This window comes from Arachis hypogaea, chromosome 14 (assembly GCF_003086295.3).
Source record: "Arachis hypogaea cultivar Tifrunner chromosome 14, arahy.Tifrunner.gnm2.J5K5, whole genome shotgun sequence".
Classification (NCBI taxonomy): domain Eukaryota; kingdom Viridiplantae; phylum Streptophyta; class Magnoliopsida; order Fabales; family Fabaceae; genus Arachis; species Arachis hypogaea.
The window spans coordinates 40,647,267-40,662,305 of NC_092049.1; the positions used below are offsets into that span (position 1 = coordinate 40,647,267).

Sequence of the window (15,039 nt, forward strand, 5' to 3'; positions counted from 1 at the left end):
CATCGCCACCACCTACCTAACCTCCTCAGCACCAGACAATCACAATTAATGCAAACAAGTAAAACACAGATAATATTCATATACAACAAGTAGTCCAAGAAGCAGGTAGGCATGTTATACAATTAGGCAAACTCAAGTAAACAAAGGAAGCAAGTATATAGAAGATGCATATGATGAATGTCTGCCCTATTGGCTGTGATATCACATGTCGGTTATTGCCAAACCCGACAGAAAATCTGGTCGACAACTCCCGGATTAGTCTCTCTATTGCGCATAAGGAGGAAAATTCCGAGGGATGAGTGCCCTACCACCTTCTCCTTTCAGAGGGAAACATTCTGAGGGACAGTGCCCTACCACATTCCTCTGGCTGTCGCATAATTTCATGGGTTAGTGCCCTACCACCTTACAATCAGAGAGAAATCGCATTTTCAGGAGGAATAGTTCCGAGGGATAAGTGCCCTACCACCTTCTCCTTTCAGAGGGAAATATTCCGAGGGAGCGTGTCCTACCACCTGTCTCTGGTTGTGAGAAATATGAGTGAGAAGCCCAGCTTCAACCCTCACATCCGAACGTAGGCGGGAGACTACCACAGCCCCTACGACGGAGAACAATACATATCATAATCACATAGGTCACTACTCATAGCACACTTTCACTCATACTCATTCCATTAACCATATTCATTTCTTTCCAAGTTCTCATCTCATCACAACGGTCATCAATTCATAACTTTCCATTCTGAACTCACTAGTTCGTCAATCTTTCAATTCATATACCCTCCTTCCTTCTCACTCCACCAAACTATCCTCACTACACCAGAAACCTACGCCTCAGTTCTCTAACTTTCTAAAATACTACCAAATCAAACCTCCTAGGACCTTTTCCATGTTCTAATGCCCAAAAATAAGCCGAAGAGTCTTAAAATAGTGTCACAGAAGCTTACAAGCTTGTTGGGAAGGTAAAATAGTTGAAAACAAGTTTTAAATTTGAGAAACAGGGCATGTGTGTACGCACAGGGGTGTGCGTGCGCACGCCCAGGAAAATAACAACTAATCATGTAATAACAAAAATAGTAGAAAACATGAATATAACATAATAAGAACGGAAAGAAATATAGAATGAAAGGAACTCAACCACCTCAGTTATCCTAGTGGCCGTTTCATTCTTCAGACTGTGCTCCTCCGTAAAAATGATTCATCTCCCTTTGGTGCCATTAGAATAAACAGAAAAGCAACAAACGAAGCGACAACACCAAACTTAAAAGTTTGCTTGTCTTCAAGCAAAGAAAATCTGAAAACAGGGAGGGACATAAAAGGTACACGGAAAAGGAAAAAAAATTAGTGTAAAAAAATAAATTGATAAAAGGACAAGAGGGGTTAAAATAATTAAAATAAATATATATTTTTTTTGTTTTTTTATATATATTTTTGTATTTTTTTTATATATATAAGATTATTTATTTATTGATATATATATATATATATATATATATATATATATAAATTCGTATGTAAGAGGGGGGCGTATATAAATAGGGGGGAGAGGGTAATATACATATATATAGAGAGATATATAAAAGGGGGGGAGGGGTATGATATGTATATATGTTATATAAGGGGGATGGGGGAAATTACATACGTATAAAAAAATATATAGTATGGGAGGGGGGCATGATAACGTATAATAGGTATATAAAAGGAAAAAGGGAATCTAATTAGGGGTGGGGACGTGAGCAATTGAAACTTGCGCTGAACTAGGATGTGAAGGTTAGCGAATTAACGCCGAACTTAAGCTTATCAAGTTCAGCGTGGAAACTTTACAAATGTGCACCTTCTTTACGTCGTTCTCCATGCTGAATTTGGGATTTTCCAAGTTCAGTGTGGACTATACAGTGACCAAAGAAAAAATAGTAAAACTCAATAAAAAAATCAAATAAATAATAAAACTACTACTACGAAAAATAGACTAAGAATACGAAATCATCGGGTTGCCTCTCGACAAGTTCAGTGTGGGATGGGCAGGGGCTTCCTTATTAGTCTTCATTGAATCCACGCTGAACTTGGATTAACCCAAGTTCAGCGTGGGATGGTACGTGATCCTCCTTTAGTGCGTGGACTCCACGCTGAACTTGAAAAAGCTCAAGTTCAACGTGGAGGAGGCTGAGAATGTTGTAGAAGAAGTGATGAGTCCAATTCACACCCCATTCAAAAATTGGTGAATTAGTTCCTTTGGCAAGCGCACCAAAATTATCGTCAAGTAATAACTCACAGTGGAGTGGGATCGTATCCACAGAGATTGGCAAATTCGAGCAGTTTTAATTAATTGGTGAATTAGTCAAGTGGATCAAGAAGATTATGAAGTACAGAATTGTAAATGACATAAATGTAAATGACTAGAATATAAAGAAAAGTAATAAAGTGCAGAAATAGAAATGGCATAATGTAAAGTGCAGAATCATAAATGACTTGAATGTAAATGGGAATGCGGAATTGCTGAATGTAAAATTAAGCTATAAAGAAATGGATAGATAAGAATGGGGAATTCATTGAGATTGGGAGATGTTGTCTCTTTGGATCAAATCTAGCTTATATCCCCTTCAATCATGCAACTCATTGACCTCTTGATAATCATGATTGATTAAGCCCCAATCCCTTGGTGACTCAATCTCTTAGATCTTGATCAATAGCCAATTCCTTGGTCTAATTGCTCATGAAGAGAGATATGCTTGGTCCCTGATTATACCACATACCAATATAGGTCCAAGTAGAGGGAGGATTATATGTCACATATCCAAACACCAAAACCCAGATTCTACTCAAGTGTAAGAAGGGATTTCAAGCATGGTTTCATGTTTCCTTTCCCAAGGTTCCCATGAAACCCAATTGCATTCAATCTCTTTTCCAAGATAATTGAACACTAAGCATTAAGAACGAAATTCCTTCTAGCAAATCAAAGAGAAGATGAAGAGAAGAAGAATTTCACTATTATCAATCTATCAAGTACAATAGAGCTCCCTCTCTCAATGAGAGGGAAGTTAGCTACTCATAGCTCAAAAAGTACTCAAAAGTGAAGTGTAAAAGTGGATCTAAAACTAACTGCTTAACCCCCTTTCAGTATTCCTTGGGGGGTATTTATACTACTCCTAGTAAAATAAAAGAATTACAAAAGTGAAAAAGGAAAATTACATTTTGGAGGGAAAAGAAGCTCAATAAGTGTGACCTCCCAACTGGCGTGTGATTGGCGCTCTAGTGGCGTGTCACGTACTCTTTAATTTTTAGCTTGACGTGCCACGCCCACCCCTTCAAGTGGCACGCTCGTCTCTCTAACAACCTTGGCGTGCCACGCCTTCGAGCTCAAGTGGCACGCTCATCTCTCTAACAACCTTGGCGTGCCACGCCTTCGAGCTCAAGTGGCACGCCATAGCCTTTTTCTTTTTCCCTTGTCCTCTGGAAACTTGAACTAGCCTGGCACGCCCATGGTCTGGCGTGCCACGCCCTTGCTCTATGCTTGGCTAAGCTTCTCTGGAAAGTTGCACTAGCGTGGCACGCCCAGGGACTGGCGTGCCACGCCCCTTTGTGAGTGAGTGGTTCCTCTGTTTGGCGTGCCACGCCACGAACTCAAGTGGCATGCCCCAATGCTTCTTTGCTCTCTGAATGACACTGGCGTGCCATGCCTGGGGTTCAAGTGGCATGCCTAAGTGGAGAATAGTGAGTGGCGTGCCACGCCTTCGATACCAAGTGGCACGCCCCATGTAATTGCCCTCCCTTATCCTCTCTGGAAACTTATATCAACGTGCCACGCCTAAAGGCTAGCGTGCCACGCCCATGATCTTATCTTGATTCCAGTATTTGGCGTGCCACGCCTTAGCCTTCAAGTGGCATGCCATGGTGACATGCTTGGCTTGGCGTGCCACGCCTTCGATACCAAGTGGCACGCCTAAGTGAGGTTGAGAGGTTGACGTGCCACGCCTTCGACTTCAAGTGGCACGCCTAGTCTTCAATTGCCTTCAGCCCCTTCTCTGGAATATTGTACCAGCGTGCTATGCCATGCTGTTCAAGTGGCATGCCCATGGATTTTTGAACTCTTTAAGCTTGGCGTGCCACGCCTGGGTTCTCAAGTGGCACGCCTAAGTGACTTCTTGGAGCTGTCGTACCACGCCTTCAATACCAAGTGGCACGCCATAGTGGGGGTTCTTCTTGGAATGGTGGGTTGGCGTGCCACGCCCCTTTGCTCAAGTGGCACGCCCATAGTAGTTGATGGATTTGGCGTGCCACGCCCCTTTTGTGTCCTCCATTGTTGCTCTCTGGAACTTTGTACTAGCGTGCCACACCTAGTCCCTGGCGTGCCACGCCCACATGCATGCTTGGACTTCCCTTCTGGAATTTAGTCCTGGCGTGCCACGCCAGTGCATTTTTGTGGCGCTTGCTCCAAGTAGCACGCCAATTTCACACGCCCAGCTTCTTGTTTGTCTTCTACCCATTTTTGATGCCTTTTTCACCTGAAATTCAGCACAACTTATCTCAAAGTAGTGTACCATAATATTCATCAAATAATGCATGAATTATACTGATCAAATGAGATTTATGCTCTTTTATGGTCTTTTTTATGCAAGAAAGAAGGGTAGATGATGCAAGTCATCACAACACCAAACTTAAGCTTTGTTTGTCCCAAGCAAATCAATGTGAGTAAGCCTTTATAACTTGAGGCCTTGGCTTTGAATGATTGCAACACAACTAAGAGTAAAACTAAGTGTTCAACACATGTATGAATGTTTTAATGTCATGAAAAGCTCTTGGATCCTTGAGGGTTCTTTCAGGTATAGGCTTTAGGGGTCCTTTCTATTTATTGTCACCTTGAAGTAGCAAGGGTTGTTTTGCTTTCTTGACCATGACTCTAAGTGTTTTGTCTCAAGACAACCCTTTAATTAGGTTTTCAATTAGCACTCCCAAACCAGTTGGTTTTAGGGTACTAGGTGTTGAGACACCCCTAAGAATTTACTTGCCCAGGTCTCTTCTTGACACATCTTCATCACAAGCATCTACTAAGATCTTTAGTTCTTTTTGAGCTTTTTGATGTTTCTTTTTCCATCCCAGTAGTTGATGCTCAGAGCCTTGGGCCTCTATTGCTTACTACCTCTTGGTTCTATGGATATTCAAGGAACACCCCTTAACCTTCCTTGTTATACCTTCTAGGACTAGTTGCCCTCCATGACTCGTTTTCTTTTTAGTTCATCCAAGGTTCTACACTTAGTTTCTTACTTCTTAGTTTGTTTGATGATCTCTCTTGGCCTTGGTCTCTCTTATTGTTTTGCACAACTCACAGTAACTCTTATGGAGACAAGCTCTACTTTTATTTATGTTGAAATGAAGACTTGAAATACATGGCATTTTCTTTCTTGTGAAAAAAAAACTCAAAAAGACTTCAAATAGGAATTAAACTAAGCATAAAATATAAACTATCCTAGCATGATTATTTATTCAAAGAGTAAATAAAGCAAAAAGTTAAACAAGATTTCAGAAATTAGAAAGTGTCAACCATGGGACTCAACAACCTTGAGCAGTTTCATCTTTAGCTCATTGACCCCTTCCCTTTGTCCTTCTTCTTGGAAGGGGAGGAGCCACCTTCATCTGGCTTGGAGGAACCTTCTTGTGCTTTGGCATCCTTGGGCTTCCAAAATCCTGCCTCCTCATATAATTCCTTTCATCTTCCTTATGTTTGGCTAGGATTTCCTCTTGTCTTGCACTTAGCTCTTCCATTCCTTGCATGAAGGTTGGGTATCCTGGGTTTAGAGCGGCCACGGTGTTACACAAGTGATTCAGCTTCGCTTGTGTATTAATGTCATACTGCCTCCTGGATATGGTTCTGGCATCATAAAGGTGTCTGAATTCAGCCAAGTTCCTTTGTTGCCACTTGTCTTGCTCTACTATTTTGTCTAGTGCACTTCGCACCTCTCCCTAGTCAAATTGTTCTTGCTGCTCCTTCCTCATATCCTCCCAATTCCCTTGGAGTTGTTGAATATTTTGGTTGACTTGGATCCATTGTTGTTGTTGAGTCTCCTTGAGTTGATTGACATCTTCCCTCAAGTGGTATAGGTCTCCCTTCATTTGGTGTACATCTTCTTGCAATTGTTCTCAGTTGAACCCCTCTGGAAATTGCTGATATTGGTAGTGTGGTGGTGGTGGTTAAAGTGCCAGGAAGTGAGGTTGCTCTTCTGCCTCTTCCTCTTCTTGTTGTTGTTGTGGTCCATGAGCATGAGCTCTTTGTTCTCTGGCTCTTTGAAGTGGATTAACAGCCACCAGCTTGGCCATCTTCTTGGCAGTTATGAATTTGTCTTGCTTCACAAGCACCTCATCAATGATCTTTTCAACTCCAGCCTCATCACATAGCCTCTGTATAATGCTGGGGAATGCCAACCTTGTGTTGTCGCTGGTGCTTTTCAGTACTTTGTTGATGTTGTTGGCAATCATCTCTCCCACATTGATATTCTCTCCTTTCATGATGCTGTAGATGAGTACAGCTCTCTCCTTAGTCACCTCTGAAGTGTTGGATGTGGGGATTAGGGACCTCCTCACAAATTCTAGCCATCCTCTAGCTTGGGGGCTCAAATCTCTTCTCCTCAATTGGTTGGGTATCCCATCCTTATCATTTATCCAACGCACATTCAGTACACAGATTTCGTTCAGGATCTCATCAAATCCAGGGTCTTGCTACTTCATTCTTTCTTCAGAGCTCCGGGTGGAGCTTGTCCTCTTCACCATTAGCATCTTTTTTACTATAGTCAATAGACTTCCCCCTTACATAGCTAATGTAGCCATAGTGTTGTCCTTGTTGAGGCACTACGTTAGCATAGAATTCCCTCACCAAGCTCTCTACCACCTTCCTTAGTGGGTTGCATAGGAGTGACCAACCCCTATTGTTGATTTCAATGTTGATCTCAAGATGCTCATTCCTTCCTAGTTGAAACCTAACTTCTGGAATGATCTCCCTCTCACTCACCCAACCATAGAATTGATTTTGGTTGAAGGCAGAGAGAAACTTGTAGTCATTGAAAGAGTTTGAGGATCCAGAGGTTGGTTCCTTAGTTTTTCTTTTCTTTGAGGCTGAGCTTTTTGGTGGTGCCATTAGGTTGAGAGAGTGTGTTTGAAGTTGAAAAATGTGGGTTGCAAGAAAGAGCAAGCAAAACAAGGTTTTGCTCCAACACCAAACTTAGGGCTTGATTGTCCCAATCAAAAGAAAAAAAGAAAGTAGGGAAAGAGATAGGAAAAGATGAAAAGAGAAAGGAAGATGAGGGGTGTATGCTTTTCGTGTATGATTGGGGATTGTTGAAGTGGGAGAGGAGTTGGAGAGGTGAGGCTTTTATAAGGGTTGAATGGTGTGGTCGAAAGGTGGGAAATAAAAAGGGTTAAATGTTTTCCCACTTGAGGAGTGGCGCCTAGCGTGGGAAGAGGCGCCAACTCTTTTCTCACAGTGTCTTCTGCGATGTGTTGAGTTCCAAAGTGCAAGTACACTTTGACTTCCTTGCCTTGTGAGTCGTTTACCATGTGGGCCCCATTTTCTCTCCTGAAATGAAACTAAACCCATTAGTAATGACAAAAGAACCCCTTCACATTCCTTCCCATCAAGAGTGAATTGGATTGCAACTGATGGATGTCCCTTGGGACACCGAACTTAATTCTTTGGCTTCTTAATATATTGGTTTCATTATTATGTATTTAATCTATTCAAAATAGTGGAATAACACCAATCTTTTCTTTTTCTTTTGATTCCAATTCCTCTGAACTCATTAAACCACGTTCATGTTCTTACCCAAAACATTAAGTGCTTTCAAATTGGGTGACTTGGGCTGCTAGATGATCATTGGTGGTGGCCACACCAAACTTAATCTCTGGGCTTACTCTTCAAAACCAAGCTATTAAATGTTTGTAAGCCTAGATTAAGTGGGTGAGAGGCCACACCAAACTTAGCAATTTGGCTAGTTCTCAGCCCATTCACTCATCATTAGTTATGCCTTCATCAAGTTGCAATTCCAGAATAGAAAGAAATAAAAGATTGTAAAGAAATTCTAGCTACCAAAGCTAATATCAACTTTCTAATCTACAATTGTAAACTAATCCTAATTTGATAATGTAACATCAATGTGAGACTGAAAATTTAACTATCTAAAGCAACAGAATTTAAACTATTTCTAAGAAAAGCAATATCTCAAAAAGGATAAAGTTGTTGGGATGCCTTCCAACTAGCACTTCTTTATTGTCATTAGCTTGACATTTCTTCATCTTTAGCTGAGCTTGTAGCTCACTCTCTGCTCCTCTAAGGAGCCTCCCAAGTAGTGTTTGAGTCTATGGCCATTGACAGTAAAGGTTCTCTGAGTCTTGTCTTCCATGAGCTCCACATGACCATAGGGAAACACCTTGAGTATGGTAAAAGGTCCTGACCATCGAGACTTCAGTTTCCCAGGGAAGAACTTGAGTCTTAAGTTATAGAGTAACACCTTCTATCCTTCAGTGAACTCCCTTCTTGCTATCTTTTGGTCATGCCACCTTTTTGTGTTCTCTTTGTTGATTTTTGTATTCTCGTATGCTTGATTTCTAAACTCCTCCAGCTCATTGAGTTGCATTAATCTCTTTTCTCCAACAGCTTGCTCATCATAGTTTAACATTTTTAGAGCCTAAAATGCTCTATGCTCAAGTTCAACTGGTAAGTGACAAGCCTTGCCATATACCAGTTGGTATGGAGACATCCCAATGGGAGTCTTATAGGCTGTTCTATAGGCCCATAGTGCATCATCCAGCTTCTTAGACCAATCCTTTCTTGAGCTCCCAACAGTTTTTTCAAGGATTCATTTTAGCTCTCTGTTGGAAATTTCAGCTTGCCCGTTGGTCTGTGGGTGGTATGGAGTTGCCACTTTGTGCTTGACTCCATATCTGAGAAGGAGTGTCTCAAGTTGTTTGTTGCAGAAGTGTGTCCCTCCATCACTAATGAGAGCTCTGGGAACTCCAAATCTGATGAAGATGTTCCTTCTCAAGAAGCTTATCACAACTTTGTTGTCATTTGTTGCAGTGGCTATGGCTTCTACCCACATTGAGACATAATCAACAGCCACCAATATGTAGCTATTTGAGTAGGAGGTTGGGAAGGGTCCCATGAAGTCAATCCCCCATACATCAAATAGCTCCAGCTCTAGTATGAATTGCTGTGGCATCTCATTTCTCTTGGTTAGATTACCAGCTCTTTGGCATTTATCACACCTTGACACCATTTCCTTGGCATCCTTAAACATTGTTGCCTGTAAAATCCGGATTGAAGAACTTTTGCTACTGTTCTTTCTCCACTGAAGTGACCTCCATATGCGGATCCATGGCACTGCCATAACACTTTCTGCCCTTCTTCATGGGATATACACCTTCTTAGGATTCCATCAGCACACTTTTTGAACAAATAGGGGTCATCCCAGATGTAGTGTTTGGCATCCTTGATTAGCTTTCTTTTTGGTGTTGTGATGAGCGGATAATTCATACGCTTTTTGGCATTGTTTTTACATAGTTTTTAGTATGATTTAGTTAGTTTTCAGTATATTTTTATTAGTTTTTAATAAAAATCACATTTCTAGACTTTACTATGAGTTTGTGTGTTTTTCTGTGATTTCAGGTATTTTCTGGCTGAAATTGAGGGACTTGAGCAAAAATCAGATTCAGAGGTTGAAGAAGGACTGCAGATGCTGCTGGATTCTGACCTCCCTGCACTCAAAGTGGATTTTCTGGAGCTATAGAACTCCAAATGGTGCACTCTAATTGCATTGGAGACTAGACATCCAGGGCTTTCCAGCAATATATAATAGTTTATACTTTGCCTGAGTTTCGATGATGCAAACTGGCGTTCAACGCCAGTTCCATGCTGCATTCTGGAGTTAAACGCCAGAAACAGGTTGCAAAGTTGAGTTAAACACCAGAAACACGTTACAAACTGGCGTTAAACTCTAAAAGAAGCCTCTACACGTGTAAAGCTCAATGCTCAGCCCAAGCACACAACAAGTGGGCCCTAGAAGTAGATTTCTGCATCATTTACTCATTTTTGTAAACCCTAGTAACTAGTTTAGTATAACTATTGTATTTACATCGGGGATTCATCTTGGATCATCTTTTGTTCATCTTTGGATTATCTTTTGATCCTTGGATCACGTTTGGGGGCTGGCCATTCGGCCATGCCTGAACCTTCATCACTTATGTATTTTCAATGGTAGAGTTTCTACACACCATAGATGAAGGTGTGGAGCTCTGCTGTTCTTCATGAATTAATACAAAGTACTATTATTTTTCTATTCAATTCAAGCTTATTCCGATTCTAATATATTCATTTGCACCTCAATATGAATGTGATGATCGTGACAGTCATCATCATTCCCAACCTATGAACGCGTGCCTGACATCCACTTCTGTTCTACCTTAGATTGAATGAGTATCTCTGGGATTCCTTAATCAGAATCTTCGTGGTATAAGTTAGAATCCATGGATGGCCATTCTTGAGATCCGAAAAGTCTAAACCTTGTCTGTGGTATTCCGAGTAGAATCTAGGAAGGGATGGCTGCGACGAGCTTCAAACTCGCGAGTGCTGGGCGTAGTGACAAACGCAAAAGGATCAATGGATCCTATTCCAGTATGATCGAGAACCGACAGATGATTAGCCATGCAGTGACAGTGCATTGGACCATTTTCACTGAGAGGATAGGATATAGCCATTGACAACGGTGATGCCTGACATACAGCTTGCCATAGAAAGGAGTATGAATGATTGGATGAAGACAACAGGAAAGCAGAGATTCAGGAAGAACGAACGCATCTCTATACGCTTATCTGAAATTCTCACCAATGAATTACATAAGTATCACTATCTTTATTTTATATTTTATTTATCTTTTAATTATTAAATCTCCATAATCAATTGAATTCGCCTGACTGAGATTTGGAAGATGACCATAGCTTGCTTCAAACCGACAATCTCCGTGGGATCGACCCTTACTCACGTAAGGTTTATTACTTGGACGACCCAGTGCACTTGCTGGTTAGTTGTGCGAAGTTGTGACAAAGAACTAAGATTATGAACGTGCGTATTGAGTTTTTAGCGCCGTTACCAAGGAATGGAACAGTCACGATTTCTGCGCACCAAGTTTTTGGCGTCGTTGCCGGGGATTGTTCGAGTTTGGACAACTGACGGTTCATCTTGTTGCTTAGATTAGGTAATTTTATTTTAATTTTAAGCTTTTTATTTCTTATTTTCGAAAAAAAAAATTTCTTATTTTTCATTTTTCCCAATTAATTTTTGAAAAATCAAAAAAAAATTTAATAAAATCGTAAATCCAAAAATATTTTGTGTTTCTTGTTTGAGTCTAGAGTCAAGTTTTTAGTTTGGTGTCAATTGCATTTTTTTTATTTATTTTCTAAAAATTATTTTTGAAAATTTCATGCATTACATTCTTCATGATCTTCAAGTTGTTCTTGGTCAATTTTCTTGTTTGATCTTCATATTTTCTTGTTTTATGTCTTTTCTTGTTTTTCATATGCATTCTTGAATTCTTAATGTTTCAACATTAAAAATTTCTAAGTTTGGTGTCTTGCATGTTTTTCTTTTCTTAAAAATTTTCAAAAATAAGTTCTTGGTGTTCATCTTGACATTCAAAGTGTTCTTGGTGTTCATCTTGACATTCATAGTGTTCTTGCATGCATCATTTGTTTTGATCCAAATTTTTCATGCATTGAGTCTTTTTGATGTTTTTCTCTCTCATCATTAAAATTCAAAATTCAAAAAAATATCTTTTCCTTATTTCACTCATAATTTTCGAAAATTTGATTTGATTTAGTCAAAAGTTTTTAAAATTTAATTGTTTCTTATGAGGCAAATCAAATTTTCAATTTAAAAATTCTATCTTTTTCAAATCTTTTTCAAAAATAAAATCTTTTTCATTTTTTATTTCATATTTTCAAAAATTTCAAATTGATTTTCTAAAATCTTTTTCTTATTTTGTTTCATAATTTCAAAATCTTTACTAACAATTAATGTGATTGATTCAAAAAATTTTTAAGTTTGTTACTTGCCTAGTAAGAAAGGTTCAATCTTTAAATTTTAAAATCATATCTTTTTGTTTCTTGTTAGTCAAGTAATCAACTTTAATTTTCAAAATCAAATCTTTTTAAATTTCTTTTTCAAATCTTTTTCCAAATAAGTTTCAATCACATCTTTTCAAAATCAATTTCAAAATCTTTTCTAACTTCTTTTCTAACCTCTTATCTTTTCAAAAATTGATTTTCAAATCTTTTTCAAACTAATCCTATCTTTTTGTTTGATTCTTATCTTTTTTTCAAAACTACCTAACTAATTCTGTCTCTAATTTTCGAAAATCACCTTCATCTTTTTCAAAATTCCTTTTTAAATTAACTAATTGTTCTAAATTTAATTTAATTTGATTTAATTTCTCCTTTATTAATTTTCGAATTTTTAATTTTAATTCTAATTTAAAAACAAAAATACTTTTATTTTATTTTATCTAATTTTCAAAAATTCTTTTTTCTCACCTCCTTCTATTTATTTATTTATTTACTAACACTCCTCTTCATCTAAGAATTCGAACCTACTCCTCACCCTTGTGTTTGGATTCTCCTTCTTCTATTCATATCTTCTTCTACTCACATAAAGGAATCTCTATACTGTGACATAGAGGATTTCATATTTTCTGTTCTCTTCTTTTTCATATGAGCAGGAACAAGGACAACAACATTCTTGTTGAAGCTGATCCTGAACCTGAAAGAACTCTAAAGAGGAAGCTAAGGGAAGCTAAAGCACAACTCTCTGGAGAAAATCTGACAGAAATTTTCGAAAAAGAAGGAGACATGGCCGAAAATAATAACAATGCAAGGAAGATGCTTGGTGACTTCACTGCACCAAATTCCAATTTACATGGAAGAAGCATCTCAATCCCTACCATTGGAGCAAACAACTTTGAGCTGAAACCTCAATTAGTTTCTCTGATGCAACAGAACTGCAAGTTTTATGGACTTCCATCAGAAGATCATTTTCAGTTCTTAACTGAATTCTTGCAAATCTATGATACTGTTAAGACCAATGGGGTTGATCCCGAGGTCTACAAGCTTATGCTTTTCCCATTTGCTGTAAGAGACAGAGCTAGAATATGGTTGGACTGTCAACCTAAAGACAGCCTGAACTCTTGGGATAAGCTGGTCATGGCTTTTTTAGCCAAGTTCTTCCCTCCTCAAAAGCTTAGCAAGCTTAGAGTAGATGCTCAAACCTTCAGACAAAAGGAAGGTGAATCCCTCTATGAAGCTTGGGAGAGATATAAAGAACTGACCAAAAAGTGTCCTTCTGACATGCTTTCAGAATGGACCATCCTGAATATATTCTATGATGGTCTGTCTGAATTATCAAAGATGTCATTGGACCATTCTGCAGGTGGATCCATTCACCTAAAGAAAACGCCTGCAGAAACCCAAGAACTCATTGACATGGTTGCAAATAACCAGTTCATGTACACTTCTGAAAGGAATCCTGTGAGTAATGGGACGCCTCAGAGGAAGGGAGTTCTTGAAATTGATACTCTGAATGCCATATTGGCTCCGAATAAAATATTGACTCAGCAAGTCAATATGATCTCTCAGAGTCTAAATAGATTGAGGAATCATCCAACAGTACTAAAGAGGAATCTTCTGAAGAAGAAGCTTATGATCCTGAGAACCCTGCAATAGCAGAGGTGAATTACATGGGGTGAACCCTATGGAAACACCTATAATCCCTCATGGAGAAATCATCCAAGTTTCTCATGGAAGGATAAAAAAAAGTCTCAACAAGGCTTTAATAATGGTGGAAGAAACAGGTTTAGCAATAGCAAACCTTTTCCATCATCCACTCAGCAACAGACAGAGAATTCTGAGCAGAATCCATCTAGCTTAGCAAATATAGTCTCTGATCTATCTAAGGCCACTATGAGTTTCATGAATGAAACAAGGACCTGCATTAGGAATTTGGAGGCACAAGAGGGCCAACTAAGTAAAAGAGTCACTGAAATCCCTCCAAGTACTCTCCCAAGCAATACAGAAGAAAATTCAAAATGAGAGTGCAAGGCCATAGCCTTACATGATGTGGCCGAACCCAAAGAGGAGGAGGAGAACGTGAATCCTAGTGAGGAAGACCTCCTGGGACGTTCAATGACCAATAAGGAGTATCCCTTTGAGGAACCAAAGGAATCTGAGGCTCATCTAGAGACCATAGAGATTCCATTGAACTTCCTTTTGCCCTTCATGAGCTCTGATGAGTATTCTTTCTCTGAAGAGGATGAAGACATTACTGAAGAGCAAGTTGCTAAATACCTTGGTGCAATCATGAAGCTAAATGCCAAATTATTTGGTAATGAGACTTGGGAAGATGAACCTCCCTTGCTCACCAATGAACTAAATGCATTGGATAGGCAGAAATTACCTCAAAAGAAACAGGATCCTAGTAAATTCCTAATTCCCTGTAACATAGGCACCATGACCTTTGAGAAAGCTCTATGTGACCTGGGGTCAGGAATAAACTTAATGCCACTCTCTGTAATGGAGAAACTAGGGATCTTTGAGGTGCAAGCTGCTAGAATCTCATTAGAGATGGTAGACAACTCAAGAAAACAGGCTTATGGACAAGTAGAGGACGTGTTAGTAAAGGTTGAAGGCCTTTACATCCCTGCTGATTTCATAATCCTAGACACTAGGAAGGAAGAGGATGAATCCATCATCCTTGGAAGACCCTTCCTAGCCACAGCAAGAGCTGTGATTGATGTGGACAGAGGAGAGTTGGTCCTTCAACTGAATGAGGACAACCTTATGTTTAAGACTCAAGGATCTCCTTTTGTAACCATGGAGAGGAAGCATGAAAAGCTTCTCTCACTGCAGAGTCAACCAAAGCCCCCACAATCAAACTCTAAGTTTGGTGTTGGGAGGCCACAACCAAACTCTAAGTTTGGTGTTGAACCCCCACATTCAAACTCTAAGTTTGGTG

At 39.4% G+C, this 15,039-nt stretch overlaps 1 non-coding gene across 1 annotated transcript; it reads right to left on the bottom strand.

Moving 5' to 3' along the window:
- Positions 1 to 13,274: 13,274 nt before the first annotated feature.
- On the bottom strand, positions 13,275 to 13,382 carry LOC112745923 (small nucleolar RNA R71). The gene has a single exon (XR_003173828.1). It is a non-coding gene; the product is annotated as a small nucleolar RNA R71 (small nucleolar RNA).
- Between the last annotated feature and the right edge of the window lie 1,657 nt (positions 13,383 to 15,039).